Source organism: Orcinus orca, chromosome 15 (assembly GCF_937001465.1).
Source record: "Orcinus orca chromosome 15, mOrcOrc1.1, whole genome shotgun sequence".
In the NCBI taxonomy this organism is placed as follows: domain Eukaryota; kingdom Metazoa; phylum Chordata; class Mammalia; order Artiodactyla; family Delphinidae; genus Orcinus; species Orcinus orca.
The window spans coordinates 36,005,284-36,027,303 of NC_064573.1; the positions used below are offsets into that span (position 1 = coordinate 36,005,284).

A 22,020-nucleotide genomic window follows, 5' to 3' on the forward strand; every position below is an offset into this window, starting at 1 on the left:
AGAATTCAATGCTATAACTGAGAACTACCAGCTTTTAAGACGGGGACTGTCATTATCAAGGAGTATTCAGAAGGAGAACTGGATAACTCTGTCTTACAGTGTATGTATAAGGAAGTAAAGAGATTAAGAACACAGATTCTGGAGTTAGACATACCTTCATTTTAATCTCAATCTTACCTATTCTTGTTGTGAAATCCTTGAAGTTATTGAATTTTCTAAATCTCAGTTCCTAATATGTAATATGAGACTAGTTGTAGCTGCAGTGTGTTTTTAATAATAATAATCACTTTATTATTTCTGTTGTCTCCCTATGAAATCCAGGATAATTCATAGAAACAGATGATCGAGCTAAATTCTTCTGTGGTCCTGTAAAATCATGTACCCTCTTCTTTGTGAGATATTGATTTGCCTATTCACTATCACTTTCTTTTATAAAGGTTGAGATACATTTAAAAAATGATTGTCAAAATATTTATAAATTAAAAACAAATACTAGCTAGAATGATAATCACTATTTTCCTAAACGTAAAAGAAAAATTATAGGAGTCATTGCTTAATCCAGCTAAAGGCTGGTCCAAGCAACTAGAAGAGAGGAGATTTCCTGTCATAAGTTAAAAGCATTAGGACTTCTTGAGGGATTGAATTTAGTGGAGGGAAGGGAAGGTACACTGTTAGACAGGGTGGTCAACAAAAATGTCCCCTGAATTTCTAGTTCAAATTGCTAAGGTGGGGTCCAGTGTTCTAGGATTTAACAAGCTCTCCAGGTGATTTTCATGCACATTAAGGTTTGAAACCATCAAACTAAAGGAATGGTACCCAATCAATTAAGTTGGCTGTTAAGTGAAGAGAACTTGAAAATGTGGCCCCAGAGCAGAATGAGAAAAAAGAAAAGTAAAGAAGCAGGAAGTGAAAGTAAAGTGATGCCGTAAGACTTCAAGGATCAAAAATCAAACAAGGAGGCTGAATTGAAAAAGTGTCAAATGGATTGAGAGGTCAGAATTTTTAGACTGAAAAGATGTCCCTTTGCTTTAGAACACTGGGGACTGCTGTTGATCACAAGAGGAAATACTCAGTGGACTGTGAATATAAGCTGGACTATGGTAGACTGATGAGCAATGACATTGAGACCATAAATGTCTAGCTATTTAAAAATACATGGCTGCACAAAATGTAGGAGGATGATAATGTGAGGGAAGCACTGAGTCAAGGGAGAAGAGGGTTTTTTCCCCCTTAAACCAGAAATAATTTGAATATGGTAATATAATGAGAAAAGAAACTGAGAAAAGAAGGGATTAAGACTCGAGAAAAGAAGATTACTGTGATTTAAAATGAGAGGTAATGCAGAATAAATTTTATCTAATACATTGGATTCAAAGGACTGCAGGAAGCAGCACAAAACAATTGATACACACACATACACACACATGTAAATTATGTATGAAAAATTTCCTAGCTGATGGAGAAATTCTGGCCTTTCCCACCAAATTACACTTACAACTGATTTGTGCTCTGGTCCTAGCTCTCAGCACCCAAATAAACCTTACTAATTTATCCGTTTCTACACACGCCCAAATAGTGTGTGTGGAATCCATGTCATGCAGCAGATGCTAAGAAGTGGTGTTAGAATTAAAAGGTGAGAAAAGTATAGTTCATGCCATCAGCAAAATCAAATCAATATATGGATATATTCACAGTTTCTACTTCTTGCATATACTGCAATAGGTGTTAAGATTAAGTTTAATCTAATATTTTGAATAATTACATACAATTATTTGAGAAGTCCCTGCAATCATTTATATGTCCCAAAATATCTCAACTACCCATCCAAATGTTAGGTAAAAGATCTCTAAATTTGAATAATTTATGGGACAACATACTAAGAAATAAAAGCCACTTACCACTTTCATAAGCAGTTTTTATTTATGATCCTTTTTGTGGCTCAAATTATTGGACTGGAAGCAGGATAACAAGGGTGGAAAGTAAATTACTGAGGAAAAGGGTTGTATTTCTAGCTTCTTATGTTCATACAGTCTTCGGTTCAGAAGTGCTGCCATGTAGGGAAAGGGTTGAACTTTTCTCCTATCAGAATTCTGGCCCATTGACTCGAGTCCTTATTTTCATAGCTCCACTGGTCCCAGGGGCCATCCATCTTTAGCCAGAAAGATTGCTTTATTACCACATTCATCAATTTGTACTCTGGGCTTGAGTTAGAAGTGACTTGGAAAGACAAAACTGTTACCTTAGTAATTGAATATGAAAGTCTTATTAGGATCCACTTTCACTAATCTGATATGAAACTCACTAATGTGATATGACTTTAACACTGTATAAGCAACAATAAATTCTGATATGATATGAATATTAATACAATGCAATGGGATACTGCTAATATATTAATGTGGTGAGATACTACTAACAAGAGATGAGGATCTTGATTGAAAAAAATAATATTACCTTGCCATAATTCTCTGGAACTGCAGTCACCATGTTTCAAGACAGCCCTTGTCTAGATTTTAGGAATAAATCATTTGCTTTTTGAGTCACAGATGAAATAAAATTTCAGATTATTTTGATGTTCCAAGTTAAGACATGTTGGTGAATATGGTGAACAATTGCTGTTTGCATTATTCTTATCCCCATTGTTTGCATCTATTGACTGAATTTCATAAGTTACATAAAATGAAAGCTAGATAACAGGTCAGATATCAATATACACTTACCTAAACTCTGGGAGGAAAAGATAAAGAAAAGTGGGAAGACATGGGCTCTGATTATCTCCATACAACACCAAACAGTCAGCTATCTGTTATTCATTCAAATATTTCCATTGTGTTATCCTTCCATTTTAAGTCTTTTTGTATTCCCTCCTAAAAAGGTGCAATTCTAGGCTTATATCTCTTCCACAATACCCGTTCCAAAAATGATTCAGGGGTAATTTAGTGACCATGTCATCATAAATCAGAATATATGAATACTTTATTTTGCTCTAAATTTTGACAAGTTTTACTGTTTTAATTCTGTTACTAACAATATGTTTCAGAAATTATAATGGCAAATGTCAAGATATCAAGGCTGAAAATAGATATCCAGACTGTGGTCAAAATTCCACTATTTGCCTTTTGGAATTATGCAAACTTGACCATAGATATTTACTTTTAAAGATCTAGTAAATTAAAATACACATTAGCATTACCAATTGTAAATATATAGTGAGTTAAGAGCTCTCTTTATATAATGTCTAACAGCCAATAAATTCTGTAAAATTTTGCCAATCCAGGTCTATACAAAATTTCACAGCTTAGGGTAGCTAGTAACAATCATCTCCATGTCTAAATTAGTTCATTTTACTTAAACACTTGTAATAAAAAAAAATAGATTCATAGAAATGTACTCTATGGAGGGCTGGGAGTGAGATGATTGGTACATAAGAGGTATATTTGGATGTTACAGATATGCCTTAATGAGTGATGCATAATAGGGAAAGAAAGTGAAATCTAAGCCCAAGGATGTGAGTGGTCTGATAACAAGTTAAACCTCCTAGTTGATAGTGATATTTATTGTTGACACAAGGTAGCAGTCTCCTCTATCTCCATATCAATGAATTTTAGACCTCCAGGGTTAGGTTACAGTAACAAATGCTTCTCTCTCATTCCTGCATCATCTGCATAGATATAAGTAATATCTACATGATGGCAACAGATCTTCACATTTCATTAGATATAGAAAAAAGACAAAGTTAGTGATGGGGAAAAAAAATAACTCATTGTTAATTGGAAAAAAAGGATTATTAAGTGGTTAATTGGACTGAATGGATTGATTATTTTATCCATTATTGCCTTGGTTTATCAATTCAGACAACCTAGTACTGATTAGAGGTCATGGCAAATTCTACCATATCAACTCTTAACATATTATTTTACTAAGACAATTATCAATAGTAATATGTTAATGTCAAGTTGAATCTGGACTATAGAATCTCTCTTCTTTAAAATCTAACCATTTTTTAAAATGAAAATAAATCTTAAAAACATAGAACATTTTTCTGTCCCAGCAGAAAATGGGACAAATATTTTGCTATTACCCTTAAAATCATGGCTAAACAGAACAAAATATTCTGATGTGGGTTAGATCTCAAAAAATTGTCCCCATGTCTAGGGAAATATCAAAAAATCAAAATCAAAACCTAACAAATCCCCTGAAAATGTTTATGTTTATACTTAAATTTGAACAGAATAAAAATGAAAAACACCATTATATTTTCTACTTTTAGTTTTAGATGTTGTAGTGGGTGTTTAATCATATCATATTATGATTTTCATTGCATTTCTCTTATTACTAATGAATTGAGTATAATTTCATGTGTTTGCTTACTATTTTGACATTTTTTGAAAAGTAGCTATTCAAGCATGTTGCCATTTTTCTTTTATCTCTCCATCATTTTCTTAATAGTTTTTGAAGATATATATATGTATACACACACACTTTGGCTATAGAATTTTTGTCAGTTTTATGTTCATCCAATATCTTTTCCCACAGTATAACTTGAATCCCACCCATTTAATGATGTCTTTCATTTATAGACATTTTTAAAGTTACTGTAATAAAAAGTGAATCTTTCCTTTTATATTCATAATTTTTAAATCATTTTACTTTCTTTTGCTATCCTAAGGTTGCAAAGGTATTCTTTACCATCTCCTAAAAGTTTGATGCCTTCCTTCGACATTTTGATATCTTACCAACCTGTAGTTTATTGTGTATGGGATGAGGTTGTAGTCAAGTTTACATTTTGTTTCTATATAAATATTCAACTGACTCTATGTTTTATTTATTGAAATGGCTTTTCATTTTGCACTGTTCTGTAGTGTCACCTTTGTCATTAAATGGATGTTCATAAATACATGGTACACTTTCTAAGCTCTCTATTTTGTTCCATTAGACTATTTGTGTATTCTTGCACCAAACCATGCTGTCTTAATTACTTTAGATTAGTTAACTAAATTTAAACCTTCCCAAGTTGTCCTTTATTTTCATGACTATCCTGAAACTTCTTGGTCTTTTGAATTTCCATATATATTTTAAAATAAGATTCTCAAGTTCTTTACAAAATCTAAGAAATTTTCATTGAGATTACTTTGAGTGTTAAGATTAATTGGGGAAAAATTTAACATTTCTACAATATTTAGAATTTCTAGTCCATGAAGAAGGTTGATTACTGCATTTAGTTAAGGTCTCTAATTTTTCTCAGTAATGTTTTACTTTCTGGGTAGAAACCTTGCATATCATTTGTTAGATTTATTTCCAGCTTTTACTATTTCTTAATACTATTAAAATTTGTATGCTTATTGTTGATTTGACTATATATCTGTGTTACAATTATAGAAATATAATTATGTTTTGTATATTAGCCTTGCATCCAGCAACCTTTCTAAACTCATGTCTTAATTTTAATAGATGAACTATAGCTTTCTCTGATTTTTTTTAAACTTATACAATTATATTGCTCAACATAACTAATAATCAGAGAAATGCAAATCAAAAACACAATGAAATATCACCTCCAGTATGGAGGCGCCTCAAAAAGTTGAAAATAGAACTACTATGTAACCCAACAGTCCTACTTCTGAGTATACATCCAAATGAAATGAAATCAGGATGTAAAAGAGATATCTGCATCCCTACATTCACTGCAGCATTATTCACAATAACCATAGCCAGGATGTGGAAACAACCTAAGTGTCCATAACAGATGACTGGAAAAGGAAGATGCAAAATACACACACACACACACACACACACACACACACACATTGCCATTTTTGACTATATGGATGGACCTTAATAAGTCAGGCAGAGAAAGACAAATACTGTATGATATCACTTATACATAGAGTCTGAAAAAGCCAAACTCATACAAACAGACAGTAGAATGGTGATTATCAGAGGCTGAGAGATGGGGGAAAGGGGATAGGCTGGTTAAAGGGTGCAAACTTTCAGTTATAAGATGAACACACTCTGAGGATCTAATATACAGCATGGTGGTTATAGTTAACAATACTGTATTATATACTTGAAATTTGCTAAGACAGCAAATCTTAAATATTCTCACCACAAAAAATGGTAATAATATGATATGATGGAGGTGATAGCTGACATTATGGTGGCAATCATTTCACAATATATAAGTATATCAAATAAACATATTGTATAACCTTAAACTTAACAATATTATATGTCAATTATATCTCAATAATGCTGGAGGAAAATGAAAATATTATAAAATGCATGCAATTGACTCTATAAAATTTCCCTTAATCACTGATTGAGCTGCATCCTGTACATTATGACATGTAATATTTTTTTTTATTATCATTCAGTTCAAAGTGTTTTCTGGCAATCATTTTGAGTTATTCATTGTTTTTCTGGTTACATCAATGAATAGGTCTTAATTTTAAAACATATCTAATTATCTCTTTGATGTTTTTCCTAGCTTAGTTTTATTATGACAGAGAACATATTGTGTATGATTTCAGCCCTTTAGATTTTCTTGAGATTTGTTTTATGGATAATTTAATGTATTGGGATTTTACCAGGAATTCTACCTGTGATGAGCTTTGCATACCAAAGTAAAGTACAAGCAAAGCACTGGCCATCTTTGGGGCATAAAATTTCATTTGCTCAACACACAAAACAGTGTGCTAGATTTTAATGTAGTTCAGGATCATTTCATGGAGATTCTGAAATATCAGGCCAAGTACTCCTAGCCCAGTCCCTGCTCAGTTTCTAGTCTTGATGCTGGAATCCATTTAGTGAGGACAGTGAATCTGTGGATCAAATATTGACCTCACCCCCACACCTCTACTCTACTCCTGCCCACCCAAGGTGAAGGACTAAGGTGAGCATCAATTAGTTAATACATGAATTCCACCCAATAGATATCTGAGGTTCTAACTTTTACTCTGTTAAGGAAAAGTGAGTGAAAGGACTGAAGCAGAAGTTGTCTTCTCAATACTTATAATGGGAAGAAAGTTCCTAGTGTGTGAGTTGTTATAAGAATGAAAGATAGGGAGAATGTGTTGCCTCTTCAGCAATGAATTACAGTGCTACAGGGATGCAAGAGATTTGATAGTGAGAGTAGAAAGAGACAGTACAGTAGCTTATAAAAGCAGCACAGTAGGATAATTTTTTTTTTCTTTTTTCAGTACGCTGGCCTCTCACTGCTGTGGCCTCTCCCGTTGCAGAGTACAGGCCCTGGACACGCAGGCTCAGCGGCCATGTCTCACGGGCCCAGCGGCTCCGCAGCACGTGGGATCTTCCCGGACCGGGGCATGAACCCGTGTCCCCTGCATCGGCAGGTGGACTCTCAACCACTGCGCCACCAGGAAAGCCCTAGGATAAATTATTTGTTATTTTTTTAATCATAGGTTAGAATAAGGCAGGTACATAAATTAAGAAGAGTGGCACAATTGAAGAGCCAAGCATATAGATTCAAAAGAGAGAATTTAATGAGATAAGACCCCATGTCTGCAGTACTGCATAAACCCTCATGGTCCCAGGAATGGTAGGAACTCTTGTACTCTTCCCCAGCAAGTCTCACTAGCCCTGACACAATAGACACATTGCAAAATCTCCAAGCACACCCAGGAATCAGTTTCTTCCATGGGCAAAACTTCATTCACTCCCACACATCGACCTTCTTACATGCTCCTGTGAAACTGATCCAAGATCTTGGCACCAAAATTAAATTCACCAGAGACCATGATTTACAATGTAAAATGACTCAAGTCTAAAGTGATACACTTCTCAACTTTTGTCTTTGAAAGCACTTTTTAGAATCAAGCCCAACTAATTATATATACATTTTAGAATTTCTTTTTTTAAAAACGATAACATCAAAATAAAGATGTAGTTTTTAAAAATATGAACAAAATGGGGAACATAATCATCATCATAGATAAATAAGTATCTAAAGCAGGAGGAAACTTAGTTATCTTCTACTAAGGTTCTAGTTCTACTCCCTCAAAAACAAATGAGAAGAGTGGGGTCTAGAAAGTATCAGGATATTTGTCAGTTTGTTTATTTACCCACTCCCAAGTTTTATAGACTAAAGTTTTGCACACTGGAGGAGGTAACAAGGCAAAACAATTCCAGGCCAGATGAGTATTTCAGTATTCCTATTATTTCCATGTAGTCTATAAATTTATCATAATTAGCATCACCTTCTAGAGATGAAAGAAGTATTTCAATAGCACACAGTGTATGAGAAATTTGTCTATTGCTTAGTATTCAAATAAAATGAGATTTATCAAATAAAATGAGGCCAAAAATGTATGGTCTTGTGAGAACCATGAGAAACTATGGTGGTTAACAGACAAGCTTAAACTGTAACCTTTATTCAGAGTAAATTATTATTTCAAACTAAATTATGAGCATTTTTTTACATTTTATCCTCTCCACGACTGTGTGAAGTAGATGCTATTAGTATCCTCAGTTAACAGATGAGGAAACAATGGCCTGAGATGAGGTAATATGTAAAATCATGGATCTAATGTGTGATAGAAATGGAATTTGAAGCCAGACTCTTAGATCCCAGAGGTCATATTTTACACCCAAGTACAACACAGCCTCCAAAATTTGTTAAACACTTGAAGGAAAATTGATGACCAATGGCCAACTGATGCTGAGAACATAAGTGTTCCGAGGCTAGATAATAATATAGAGGATAGAGGACTGGAGTCTGAAATAAAAGTCTCCTTAATAAAATTCCTGACATATCTCTCTCACTCACCAACAACAGTCATGGAAAAGTTTATCTGTGGAGCAGGATGCCATCAATTCAATTAGTCCAGTGTTTATTTTTTGTATTTTCAGTCCAATAGGTGATTCACGCAAACTAGGACAGCTCCTATTAAGAGTAAGTAGGCTGCACCAGAACAGGGCTAGTCAGAGAAGCACAGCCATGATTGGACTTAAAATAAACAGGGTATGGTTGCTATGAACTAAATGTTTGTGTCCCCTTCAAATTCCTGTGTTGAAGCCCTAACTCCCAATGTGATGGTATTAGGACGTGGGTCCTTTGAGCGGTAATTAGGTTTAGATAAGGCTCTGAGGTTGGAGCCCCCATGGTGAGGGTAGCACTCATAAGAAAAGGAAGAGATACCAGAGCTTCCTCTCTCCACTATGTGAGGATACAGCAAAATGTTGACCGTCAAGAGAGGAAGAAGGTCCTCATCAAAAGCCAAATCTGCTGTTACCTTGATCTATGACTTCTCAGGCTCCAGAACTATGAAAATTAAATGTATGTTGGTTAAGCCATCCAGTGTATGGTATTTTTTAATAGCAGCCAAGCTGACTAAGACATTGGCCTAATTTCCAAGGAGTCAAACAAGATCATCGTAGCTGAGGGTTTATTGATGTCATGAGAAAGTTGCTTAAGTTCCTCATCTGTAATATATGAATAATTTTAGCTACCACAGAATATTTTATAAAGATTAAATGAGATGAAATTCTTAAAAAATACCCAACTCATTGTTTGCCTGAGGCTGAGTCCAGAGATCTTGTTTAAATTCCTGCTCTCAAAGTGTTTTTGTTTGTTTGTTCTTATGTGAGGCTCACATCACACTTTCCTGGGTACATGTAAAGGGCAAAGGGACTTAACAGCCATTGAAATTTGAAGATAATATGGGAAAGAGTTTGAGCATGAGCTGGGTTGGCATCTTCTAGGTACAGCCTTGGAAAGTCATTTGGCAGAAGGAACTGCAAGTTTTACACTTAGAGAAGCCAAGAAGAAAATAGACACGGAAGTGAAGGAGTCAATGTTACATGTGACCATATGAGAGGAAGAGGAAAGCTGAGATCACAGGAAATGCAGTAGGCAGTAGTTTGTTAAATATGAAAAGTGACTAATTTTAGTTAGAAACTTTCTTTGGCTGCAATTGCGTTCATCTGAAACTGGTTGTTGATTCAAAGTCAAACGTCTGTACTGTTAAAATTATTCATGATATGAAAAAATTTACCCAAGTCTCCTGCCTATATAAATATGTATGGAGGGATGTAGGCTGTTTGTATGCACAATAGGACAGCAATGGCTAGAGCTTTGCTCCTAGAGATCTGTCATAACCACCTACTGCTGAGTCATTTTGTAATAACATGATGGGTGAAAAAGTAACAGCCAAAATACCTACTTCCTCTCCCAGGATATTGCTTTAGATAGATAGATAGGAAGGGACTGACAAAGTCTAGCTCCATACACCCCTCTGCACAGGACTTACTCCTTCTTCTAGAAAGTGCTCATAACAAGTAGAATCAGTAGAGAGCAGAAGGTAATGAGAGATCTGCAAGTAGAGGTATGAGTCTGCTGAAAAGCAGGTAGGAGGAAACACTAAAGGGCAGAGCTTCAAATATCAGAAGAGCTGCCACATATAATATTTAACCTTGTTTCTCCAGAAAGTATATTAAGAATCTCAAAACAGAGAATACAAGTCAGATATTCTGTCAGCAGAATATATTTTTAGCAGACTATTCAAGACTGAGTAGGTGTTATGTGAATGGTGAGTCCCCTGTTACTTGAGGTATTCAGATTTTTGCTGGATATGATCTCTTTACATAGAAGCTATAGAATGATCCTTACTTCTGTTAAGGAAGCCCACAGTCCAGCACTTTGGAATGTAAGTCTCTGAAGGACACCAGTGGTGTCCATGCTCACTGGTCATTCTGAAGGCCATTCTTCATGACAGAGAAAACAAAAGCAAACTTAGTCATTGTTGAACTCTTCATTGCAGTACATGTAAAAGAATATAAATTTTAAGGTCCAAAATAAAATTTCCAATTTCAGTTTTAATGAAAAAAATACAAGCCCAGCTACCCACCCCATCAATTTCTGCTTCTTCATTCTCTGAAAGTAATCACTATTTTGAAGTTAATCTCTCTAACTCTATCGCTACCTATATATCATCATGCATGCTTTAATATTTTCCCTTCACATGTGTATTTCCATAAACAATATAGAGTTGTTTCATTTGGTTTAAAAATGGATGTAAACTTTCAACTGATTTTACTCAATGTTATGTTTTTCATGTTTATTCATATTGATACAAGTTGATCTAGATTATTCATATACTACAGCATTATAAGAATAATGTTTGATATTTTTCTCTTATCAGATTGATAAGCAAAGCAACTCCCTTTTTTTTTTTCAGTCTTGCATAGTGTTGCAGTAAACATATTTCCATAAATCTCCTTGCACATAAGCTCAGACAAATTTTTTCTAAGGTAAGACACTAGGAAGTGGAATGTATATATCATAAAATATAGGCAGTTTTGACTTTTCTGCATTTTATCCAAATACTCCTCAAAATGATGATATCAAGTTACACTGCATAGCCATGACTAGACTTAAAATTTACATGACTGGAGTTGCAATTTGTAGTAATTTATATTCCTAATATTTTCATCAGCACGTATGTAGCATATTTATCTAATTTTGCTCATTCGGCAGGTCAGAAAGTTTAATTTTTTTTTGCTTTGAATACCCCTTATAAGTAGTGAAGTTGATTATTTTTTTTTCTATTGTTTGCAGATAGTTTTTTTTTTTTTGAATTGTCTGTTCAAATCTTTTACTCATTTATAGATCACTTTTATTAAAGGTTTTTGAATATTTTTATGTGTCCTGGGTGTAGCATCACATCACATCAATTCATTGGACAGTCATGTAGGGATATTTTGTTATTATTTTAATGTGGACAAAATATCAGTCTGTTCCTTTGCAATGTATAATTTTTAAATTTTTATTTTAAATATTATCACACATTGATATCATAAAGAAGATGTTCTCCTCGGTTTTCTCTTAATTTTTTTAAATTTTATTTCTAAAATTTTGTGTTTTAACCCAAGTAGTTATTATCTGTTCAATTTAATCAGAGAATGGGATTAAAGTTATCAATTAGGAAAGTCAGTTTTTACAACCCAATTGTTAAATTATCCATTATTTCCCTACTGATTGACATTCCCCCACATGACTTTTTTTTTTTTTTTTTTGCGGTATGCGGGCCTCTCACTGTTGTGGCCTCTCCCGTTGCGGAGCACAGGCTCCAGACACACAGGCTCAGCGGCCATGGCTCACAGGCCTAGCTGCTCCATGGCATGTGGGATCTTCCCGGATCGGGGCACAAACCCGTGTCCCCTGCATTGGCAGGCGGACTCTCAACCACTGCGCCACCAGGGAAGCCCCACCACTGACTTTTAATGTCTCCTTTGTGGCATAACAAGTTTCCAACCAATATGTGGTTATTCTTTGGCACTCTCAATTTTTTTCTACAAATTGTCTACCAAACTCTTTTAATAACTATTGCTTCGGAATAAGTCTTAGTAGGTTAAGCCCCTATTATTATTTTTAACTTTTTCAATTGTTGTTTGTCCTTTCCCTTTACAAATACATTCTATGATCAGCTTGTCTGATTTCACTGAAAGAATATTTCAGAGTTTTGATGAAAATTTGTGTGCTACTTATGGATTAATTTATGGGAGAATCTCCATCTTTGTCACATTAAATTTTTCCATTAATGAGGCTGGTATATCTCTCTGGTGATTTCATGGTATTTTATTTTCTTTATCCACTTTTCAAAAAATTGTTTTCGTAAATTTCTTATACATATCTTATTCAGTTTACTTCTAGGTACTTTATAGAATCAATTACAGATTATTATCTTTTTTAGAAAATAAAGTATCTAATCACTGGTATATGGAAACACCACCAGTTTTTTGTATATTAGTGTCATTTGGCTTCTATAATTCTACTGAAATCTCCTATTAGTTATAGCAAATTGCTTGCATATTCTCATTCCTTGAATATTTTATCCCTACAATGGTAACATCTATAAATAACAAATATGTTGTTTTGTCCTCAAATTACTTATAACTTTTATTTTGCTTATAACTCTCTTGTTGTACTGGCCAAGTCTTCCATTCAAATGAATAGAAATATTGCATACTTCAGTTATTTCCATTAACTCAAAAACTTACTGATAAATATCATCTCTACTTGTTTTCAGTCTGATGACTTACAAATTCCTCAGAGAATTATGTTTAAAATCTCCAACTTTAATTTTGGATTTGTCCATTTTTCCTTATATTTCTGTCAGTTTTGTTTTGTTTTTTATTTTTGCGGTACACAGACCTCTCACTGTGTGGCCTCTCCCGTTGTGGAGCACAGGCTCCGGACGTGCAGGCTGAGCAGCCATGGCTCACGGGCCCAGCCACTCCATGGCATGTGGGATCTTCCCAGACTGGGGCACCAACCTGTGTCCCCTGCATCGGCAGGTGGACTCTCAACCACTGCGCCACCAGGGAAGCCCTCTGTCAGTTTTTGATCAATATATTTTGAAGCTATGTGGTTCAGGATTGTAATATATTTCTTATGACTTAAATGTCTTAGAATTAGTTAATGACCTTCTTTAAGCTAACAACGATTTTTTTTTCTTTTACTACAAAGTGTTTTGCGTGATATTAAGAAAGTTACACTAGATTTGTTTTGGCTAGTATTTACCAATTTATATCTTTTGGATTATTTTAATCTAAAACTTTTTTCTTGATTGCTTAGGTTTTACATTTCACTTATATAAATAGCACAAAGAACATTCTTCCTTGGGTTGTGGCAGACAGGCTTTAGCTTCACTTTAAAAAATCACAGTTTTTATTCCTCATTTATCTTAGGCCCATGACATTGTCTCATCTTTCTGTAGGTAGATTAAAATCCAGGACCTGAGCTGTTACTGGCCCTCTTATCTTGAATCTTTTTGCTTTGGGGAAGTGATTATTTCTCTTTCTTACAAACTCAGCCATGTGTTGAGTACCTTTTGGTCATATTTTATTACATTTCATCTGACATGCATGTAGTGGGAGGATGTCAGCACTATTTTAGTCCACCATTTGCTAGAAACCGACAACTCCAGACCCAGTTCCATTTTGAAATCATCCACAGCCTTTTGAATTATACTGACCATCTATAGTTAGACTTACTGCCTGAAGATTAGTCATTGGGTTAACAATGAGCAATTAAAAGCCTGAGGCTATTTTTTCTTATAGCACTTTTATATTTTAAGGCCCTTTTTCTTATACATACTCTACTTATACTGGGAAAGTAGTTATTATCTGTTCAATTTAAGAAAGAAAGTAAGGAAACAAAGAGGTGGAGTGACAAGATTCATAAGAAAAGGCCCAGTTTCCAGTTTCTAAGCCACAGACATCATCACTAGAGAGCATAGCTAGCATACTATACTCCATTGCATTTAAGATTGAACCACAAGTCTGTCTACCCCACAAAGCCTGGAGTCCATGATGCAATGGGGGGCTGGCCTGGAAGCAGAAAACAGCATTTCAGTCCAGTGGGATACCCCTCTCACTTAGAAGAAGTGTCTTTTTGCATTTACAATGTACTTAGTTAAAGATTAATATTTATTGAACATAATTGAAGTGACTATTTTATCTTCAGCTATTTGGGAGATTATCAAAGGAAATTTATTTGTAGGGAATAAAGAAGTAACATAAAGTTTATATTTTTTAAACCTATTAAAACCTAATAGTGTTTCCATTCTAGTCATTAACTTGTATTATAAAATATGTACTATAAGAATCAAATAAATGTTTACCATTGGTAAAATGCTTTTAATTTTTTAAGATTTGAGTTTGAATTATTTCATGTTACCATACCAATCTTTGTCTAACAGGAAGGCAATCAGTCACTAAGTCATTCCACTCATGTTAATTGAGTACTCATTCTGTTCATTTTCCTGGACTAAATTTTGAGGGATATATAAAGATGAACAAAGCATGATTTCTGCCTTCCAGTAAAATCTATCAACCAAAGTTATAATATAGATATAATATATGTAAACATATTATCACTTAGGTTTCTAGTTAAAAATTTTCTTTAGGACAGATAAAGATAAAATATCATGAGTCCATTGAAAAGAATCTGTAATACTATCCAGGTGAAAATAAGCAGGTTTCTATGAGAGGTTATAATTAAACTGTTGCTCTCTTTCCTTTAGTGATGAGTAAATTGGTGATGCCCTGATATTAAATGAGTTACTCAAGAATACAGAGGATGTTAAAAATGGCTTGGACAAAGTTTAAGCTCTTCTGACTCTTGGTACAGTACATCTACTAAGATGCTTGTTAATATATTAGAAAATAATGAAATATATAAAAATTTCTCAGGAAACATGTATATTTAATTTAAGATGATACGGTTTAACCATTATATTTCTGACTTTTCAACACAGGCAGAAGAATCACCTTAAAATGCCTTTAGCGACAAAACATATAAATCATTGAAATCAAACTCTAATTAAATCAGCTTAACAACCAGTATCCATCTTAATTGTAATGTGAAGATGATGAGGTATGTGGCCTCAATGGCAGGTATGTAACTGAGACTTTTCATCATGTGCTGAAGCTGCACACACCAGCCTTGGATATCAGATTGTGTGCTTCTCTTCTCAACTCCACATTCAATTATGTCATATTGAAATCAGCCATGGTGGGAGTATTTACACCATGGAAATCAGTGAAATCTACAAATTAGAGATTTGTTTGTTTGTTTTTTTAAGAACTACTTGTTAAGCATTTATCAGCACATGACTTGGCTTTCTATCCCTTCAATAAAAGAAAATATTAAATCAAGTCATCCTTCAAGACCAGTAGGATTATAGTCTGAAGATCTATTTTCTCAGCCCTGTGGTACTGTGGATAGACCAAATCACTTGCATACAAAGCAGCAAACGAGCACCATCCGAGGTTTTCCCATACCCAGCTAGGGCGAAAATGTAATTAGTAAAAAATGCTAGGTGAGAGCATTTTGTGACCAGAGCTATTCAATAAGAAAGTGCTGATTGAACATATATAAGCACAATCAAAGCCTTTATTTAAATAGGGGTTGCAGTCCTAATAAAACACAAAGAGAAGTAGGGGCATAGGCCTCCTCGACAGGTAATGAAAGAAAAAAATTAAACTCATCCAATTACATCTGGGGAAAAATCCATTACCTGTTACAGAGAGAGGACTGCCCCAGGAAAATTCAGATGCAAAACTAATAATGAAGGCACACTGTCCTTTCAACAGATTCTAAATGAGCTCTAATTTTCTTATATCTACCATTCCTAAACTATATAAATTTCAACTAAGCAGAAGAAAGTGACATGCTAGCACAATTGTTATTCCAAACAGGCCCAGCTGCTTGCTCACCTTAATTAGACCTAATCCCAAAAGGGACCCAATCTTTCCTTATTTTCTTCTATGAGCTCACCTGATTTCCCTCAACTTTTCTTTTCTAATAGATTTTGCTGTAACCTTTCAGCAACTGTCGTTTTAGATACTCTCCCAGGAATCACAACTGCTCTGGTTTCCTTGCCAAACAGAACTTGAGCTTATGAGGCACAGAGAAAGATAAAATTGGGGTACTGATCTAAAAGATAGGGTGCTTCAAGGAAATGTTGAACTTAGCCACCTTCCAGTGAATCTAATGTGTTTGTGTATATGTGTGTAATATGTGATGTACATATATATGTGTGTGTTGATATTTGGAATTTTAGAATGCCAGAGCCTGGTGGAGCATTGAGATAATTTTGTCATGCCCTCTATTGAATGGCTTTTAAAGTGGCTTTAAATAAAATGGTGAAAAATAAATATTAAAGGCTCCACCTGATTCAGAGAGCTGAGGTGGTCCTACAAGTTGTAAAAGTAGTTAACCCTCCTGAAAATGTATCCTGTGAGACAATCCTGCAGCTGTCTGTGGTGGCCACTTTTGTTGGGCATTAAACTCCCTGAGAACTTAACTTGTCTCCCCAAACTGCTTTTATGCCTCATGTGATCATTACAAATAGGAAGTGTTCCTTAAATATTTGTAATAATGATTTGGCTTCAAGGAATAGGAATAAAACCACATTGAATATTAGATCTGGAAGAGATACAGGATACCCTCAAAGAGGGGAGTTTGTTCAACTTTTCTAGGCTACAAATCAACCCAGTAAATATATATTGGAAAACAGGATAGACCAGGTGATATGTTTTGTGCTATGCGCTGTATAGGAAGTACAAAATGGAGCCCTACTCTCAAAACAATAGAAATTTTGAGGGAAAAGTTGGGACTAAATATATAGTATGAAACAAAGTACACAGTAGATAATGCGTTGTCCATTGTTTAGTATGTGGTAGAGAAGTTCCGATGTAGAGGAATTCAGAGAAGGAAGATATGCCTGGGAGCTGAAAAGACTACAGGATTCTTCACAGAGAAGATAAAGTTTAATCAAACTTTGAAGGCTGAGTAATATTTGGGAAGATAAACAGGCAAAACATTATAAGTTAACCCAATAAAACCTCAAAGTGCATATGCTAGCAGTGAGTGTTCCAGAAAAGTGAGATAACTTAACAAAGCTTATTCTGACCATCCAGTCTGCACTGATCTCTCAACTAAAAGCTGATAGCACTTACTTCTCATCTGATTTATATTCCTATATTGCCACTCAAATCTTGAATCTTTATTCAACACTTCATGCATATATATCATGTCTTCCCAAATAGCAGCAAACTCCTGAGGGCAAAAGCAGCATATAATATTCTTTATGTTCCCTGCAAATGCATTATGCATTCCCCATATCCCCCAATGCAATAAATAAGTAGAAATATAAATATAAGCTGCATTGATTAAACAATGAGCACAAGGAGATAAAGGAAAGAAAGGAAGAGAAAATGCAGAGAAGGGAGGGAAAGGAAGAAAGGAGTACAGTTGTCCAGTGAATGACATCAAATTAAAATGTACAATCCAGACAGAGGAAATGTTCTTTCTTCTCCTTCCACAAATGCCTTCACCTACCTTCATCAGATAGTTTGGCAATAGCCTTATCTATCACCCAATATACTATGAGTTTTGTCACACAACCACTATTTTGAAAGAACAATGAGACAAATTAGATATAAATAATTATACATGAAATGGAAAAGGAAAACCATTACAAATGAATCTGGTAATGGGAAGCACCTCCATTCTTTCCCTCAACACTCGTATCTTTAGTGGAGACCCTTACATCTGCTTCTTTTTCGCTATATTTGTGGAAGGTCTTTATTAAGGAAAACAAAAAATTTGAAAGATTAATCCAGTCAATGCCAGATGCCTTCCAGATAGCTATTTTTACAAAAGTAGAGTCACATTTGGGCAAACACCTCTATTCTAGTTCCATTAACAAAGATCCTCAAAAACCAGACCACTTGTACTTCATTTTCTTGTCTTTTATTTTTATTTTTCCTTCTCCTAGTGTCTCTTTTCTGGGTGTGCAGAAATAACAGGCTGTCAGTGTCACCTTTACAAAGGCAGAATTTCAGTTTGGGCAAGTGTAACTATTCCCAGAGTAAGTTGCCAGACAGGCATTCACTCAAATTAGCTTTACAAAAAAGTTGTCACATCTGTGTATGTGGGCTGTCTTTGGAGTGTAGAAAGAAAGAAAGCAGGGAAACATATTCTTTCAAAAATCTGCCACTGCAAATTCCTGCCTCCCATTCTCATATTTTGCTTTTTAAAAAAGAGAAGAGAGGCAGTATGTACTTATATGGTGGTGGGGAAAAGAGGTGAAGGAACTGAGAGAGAGAGGCAGACAGATAGACAGACAGAAAGAGAGAGAGACTGGTATTTTCCTAAGATTCACTAGAAAAAATATCCTGCTATCTGACAATGCAAAATAACAGCACACATCTTTCCTCTCCCCCCATCTACTCCACAGAAGGCTTTGCAAGGCAGATGTAGCATTTTCAGAAGGAGTCACCCACCAGGAAGGAAGGGAGGCAGGAGGTAGGAGCAACAGTTGTGCCACTCATACATATTCATGACATTTGCAACTGAGAGCTTCATGATTTTAAACTAGCAAGTGAACATCTAAGACACACACAGTTCCATCATTTTCAGGATTATTACAAAGGCATAGCAACCTACTGACAATTAATTTCTGATCTCATGTGATCAAGAAAAAGAAAGTAGTACAAAATCTAAGGAACAAGAAGACTCAATTGTCAAGGACCATTCAAATCACATTCCCAGGCTTCCATGCCTACACATCAAAAGATAGTTGGTCCTGCATTAAATGGAATAATGGTAGGCATGATCCCTGAATTTACATTTAGTTAGTCTAGTTGGAGAGACCAAATGCACATGAACTGATAGGTGTACATACAAAACAAGTTATAGATAGAATATATAAATTAGAAACCTAGATGGATGAGAACATAATCATCCTCCAAAGAGGATTTACCACATTCCCCATTCTCCAATACCAATGTTTAAACAACAACAACAACAAAAACATCTCCTAACTTGTATTTCTTTGGAGTCTGATAGTCCTGTCTTATATAATTTAGTAGATAGGCTTATTCCAAATTTGTAGGAAGACTCATTCATTCAATAATAACTGAATGAGCACCTTTCATGGGCAAGGCTCTGAAAGAAACATTTTGGGGAGTACATGATGTACAGAATACAGTTCTATTATCATGGAGCTGGAAGTCTGGAGATTTATGAAATATAGAGAAATATGTTTTTCTCTCTCTTCTTGCTGGGCTGGAATGAAAGAATCTTGAAGGAAACCTGGGAAAGTAAGTTGGTATTGATTCTTGCCCCACTGCCCCCCCCCTAGCTACAACAAAGTAGCAAAGTGCCTCTCCCAATGCTAGAAGGAAATAACACAATCACTCTTGGAAGGGCTTCTCTTGACAAAGATTTGAGTTTTACTACTCTGCTTTAATATTATTTCTTAAGAGGCTCTCCCTGACCGCTAGACTTTATCATACTACTCTATTATTCATTTTCATAACATCCTGCATTTTTCTCTTTATTTTACCAACTATATCGCTTCTCGGCCTTTTGGCTAAGATCAAGTGTATTTTACCAACTATAATCAAATAATTATAGTAATTATTTGTTAAAAGGCCATGTGCCCTACTATTTTGTAAACTCATTGAGGACACAGACTTCATTTTCTTCACTCCCCTGTTTCTATCACTAAGCAGAGTGCTCTGTGCATGATTCTTCCTCGACAGGTACTAATTGAATAGAAAAGTTAAAAAGGATGTGTATATAATTAGTTTACCAATTTTTGATATGGCAGTAATTCTGAGATGCCCATTAAAATGTATCACTATTCAATGTTTTTGGAGTCTTAATTGCACTAAACATTAGGAAAAAGCAAACAAATTCTCATCTGAGGTGTTCTTAAATACCACAAATTCTAAAAAAGGGGTTTCCAGTTTCTAGAATACAGATTTCTCCAAACAGGCTGTGATCACATGCATTGGTGATTCCACTTCTACAGCTGCATTTCTTCTTTTGAATGACTTGGATATTATACATGGAAGTAAATTTAGCTTCTTCTCTAAATCCCACATTTACAAATATGGAAATAAAAATTCTGAGATTGTGACAGTATTTCTCAAAGAGAAAGACTGATAATCAGTGATTATCTACATGTGTCAGGCTGGTTAATGAACAGGTTGAAACCAAAACATAAGTTTATGAGAGCTAATCAGTCTCTGAGTTCTCAGGCACATGGTGTTGCTCCAGTCACTTATTTTTAAGGGCAAATGAGATCAGAAAATGGAGAATACCTTTGAGATGTCTTCCCTGACAGCTAACTTTTTTCTTCCTCATGTTCTCTTGTTTCCTTCTCTTCCAACTTTATCTGATAATTTATAGGTCACCACCGCAAAAAAAAAAAAAAAATACAGTATTTCAGGAAAGGCAGACTGTATGTCAATACATCAAAAAAATTAGGTGATCACATTCAAGTAAGGTTTGCTTAAACACAGAGTAATATCAGGTCTTTGGAATATTCCGATAGGTCATTCAATCAAAATAGTCAATCCATTTGATAATGAGGAGACAATCAGCAAAATAAAATATATTTGCAAATTATACTTGGTTTATATTTTAAGTTTAGTTTTATATATTTTATTTTTATTTTAAAATTATCTTATTTATTTTAATAAGATGGATTTTTAGGAACTTAGATAAGTCCTTGGTTTCTGAGAAGCCTTTAATTTTAAGCTACAGGTCTCATATTTTAATGCAAAAAGTAAGACTTTTGTAAAGGAAGTAGTGGTGTCTTACATTCAATATTGTATTCAGCACTTAATGAGGACAGATCATGGAATGCACCATATTTGAAATGTTCAAACACCATACAAAAATATTTGATCTATTAACTTCTGTTACAATGTTGCTAATAATTCATGAACCAGCCATCCCATCAAGTCAACAAATACTTGAGTGTGCATCATATACACTGTACCTATAGTCTCTCTGTTTGAACTGCAGGGTGGCTTACAAGCAAACCTGACAATCTTCTCCACAAATATTGGAAGGCCATGTGCATATGTATTTCCCCTTCATTCTAACTGTCTTATTTATTTTTATTTATTTATACTTCTCAATTTTCGTTAGCTGCCTCAGATACTTGGTGTAACGAGGTGAATATCCTTTTTGGGATATATAAAATTAATGACTCAGATTTTCCTGAGCCAATCTCAGTTAAAAATATTCTGCTCCACTTTTCCTTACAAGGTATCAAAATATTTATGGCAGGCCACTATTTTATAAATAATTAAATGAATCATAACAGTAAGTATTAAAATTTATATTAGTTTCTATATATCAAAAGTCACAAAACGATATGGAATTATAGGCCAAAACCAAGGCCTGACTTTTTCACAAAAATGAGACTTGCTAGAATGTACTGTGTACATTCATTGCAAGCAGAAGCCTTTCTACCTGATGCTGGATCCAAAGTCCCTTTATGTGCATTTTGGGATTCTCCTGCCATGAGAGAGGCAGAGCCTAAACATGGCTGCTGCTCCATCCAGAGAACAGCTGCTGAAATACTTACCTATACAGGAGTGTATTTTTAATTTCTTCCAATATATGAAAGTCATTACAAGTCTAACTCTCAATGTTTATATGTTTGGGGGAATTTTAATGTAAACAGATTC

General features: G+C 34.7%; 1 pseudogene; it reads left to right on the top strand.

Annotated features, from left to right (window-relative positions):
• The first annotated feature begins 19,884 nt into the window (after positions 1 to 19,884).
• LOC117197999 (uncharacterized) lies at positions 19,885 to 20,011 on the top strand (annotated as a pseudogene).
• The last annotated feature ends 2,009 nt before the right edge of the window (positions 20,012 to 22,020 follow it).